Here is a 1,974-nt window from a genome sequence, read left to right on the forward strand (position 1 = left end):
ACACACACACACAAAAGTATGGATGAAAGTATTTCTACATATGAATTAGTATCTGTAACAAATAAATCCATGCATATAGTAGAGCTTATAAAGGGAAAGTTATGAAAACTTCTTAGCTATAACCAAATTCCAAGAAACACTGAGGCTCTGAGCTTGGAATCACGGGCTTAGGGGATATGAGGTCAACTGTCAGAAGACAATATTCTATATCTTTCTTTGGTAAATAGCTATTGGTGTCCAAAAACCTTGAGTGGCCATCTAAGATGCATCTATTGGTCCCTCCCTATTTATTTTAAAGAAGAGTGAAGAAAAATCAAAGGTTCAAGCAAGTAGTTCAAAGAACTAATGAACAACAGGAATCACAGTCTCTTCTAGCCTAAGATCCAAGGTGGTTAGTTACCACACTACTTTTTACTGCAATCAGGATCACAATAGAAGGTCCTGGATAGTAGTGTGGGAGAAAAATGTAAAACAAAAATTAAAAATCATAGGGGAAAAAAGACCAACTGCACTTGTTTGTTAAGAGACTGGTGGGATCCTGGAGAAGACTAGCCTTTAGACACCATTCCAACCAGGAACCTATCTCCAGGGATCATCTTTAAACAATACTCTTCCCCCCAGGTCTATAAAGTGAGCAAACGATATTGTGAGGAGCTACTCTGCAGAACTACGAACCATACAATAACAAGAGCAGAACTGTCTCAAGAACGAAGTTCAGAAGGCAGAACAGGGCCAGGAATAAGGCTGAATGGAAATGAGTGCCTAGGAAGAGAAGAGTGCTATTAAATTGCCAGAACTGAAACCAATGTCATGAAACAAAATGTGTAGAAGTTGCTGAATGGGAAATTATTTTAATCTGTAAACATTTAATCAGGTAATAAAATGTAAACACACACACACTGCTGTATTTTCTACCTGTTTTATTTTTCAAACTTTCTAATGAGCAAAACAGAGGGGAGGGGCGGGTATCCTGGGGAGTGTGCCCTCCACAGCACTCCACAGAGATAGGACAAATATAAAACTACATTAAAAGGTTTTTAAGATAGGCGAAGAGGACTTAAAGTTTCTTAAATGTGAGCCTAAAATCAAAGTTCTAATCATGAAGGGATTTTTGATATTCACTAGACAAAAACTTTAGTACAACATAACTAACTCGCCCACAGCGGGTGACAGATCAGACATTCTCCACGCCAAGTGCTAAGTTTCTGTCGCCAAAACAATATCCAGTAGCTTGAACTACAGGGAGCTGGGCTGCTAACCCAAAGGACCCCCTCTCAGGGGGTCCGAATTTACCAGTGACTCCAAAGAAGGGCAATCTCTACCTTGAGATTTACAGCCTCAGAAACCGAACTGGGTCAGGTTCCGATCCCAATGAGTTTGAGGTTTTTAAATCTTATATTACATGGAAACCAGGCAACGAGAGGGTCTCGGGAGAACATCATTCGGGTCCCACAGACCAAGATTTCTCGGGCTGGAAGGCCCAGCCCCGGCAGCAGGGGTGCGTGTCCGCCGCGGCGCGCTCTGGAGCGGATTAGACAGCAGCCCGCGTGCGACAGGCATTCAAGGGAAGCCATTTCTCCTCATTACTGCGCGCCTTGGCGTTCGCTCTTCTCCAGCTGGAGGGGCCTGGCTTGTGCGTGAAGACAGGGCTCTCCGTACCTCACTACCGAACCCATGGGCCCCGAACGTGCAGGATACCTGAGCGTGTCCACGTACCCTCACAACCTCGGTTCCAATGGGTCCCCTCCTCCGGTGCCGCTAGCCGCGCAGGCCGCTCTGCCGGCCCCGCCCAGCCCGCCACGCTCCGCCCCACGTACGCGGTGGGAGGTGGGGCCTCCGGGAGACGTTGCCACTAGCAGGCTACAACGCAGTGTCTGGGGACCTGCAGCCTCCCGTAAGGCCTCACGTAAGAATGAAGATCTCGATAAACATGGATATACATATATCTACTTGGATGTCATTTATGGTCTCTTT

This window comes from Elephantulus edwardii, unplaced genomic scaffold (assembly GCF_000299155.1).
Source record: "Elephantulus edwardii isolate Elephantulus edwardi_28Jun2011 unplaced genomic scaffold, EleEdw1.0 scaffold00020, whole genome shotgun sequence".
Lineage (NCBI taxonomy): Eukaryota > Metazoa > Chordata > Mammalia > Macroscelidea > Macroscelididae > Elephantulus > Elephantulus edwardii.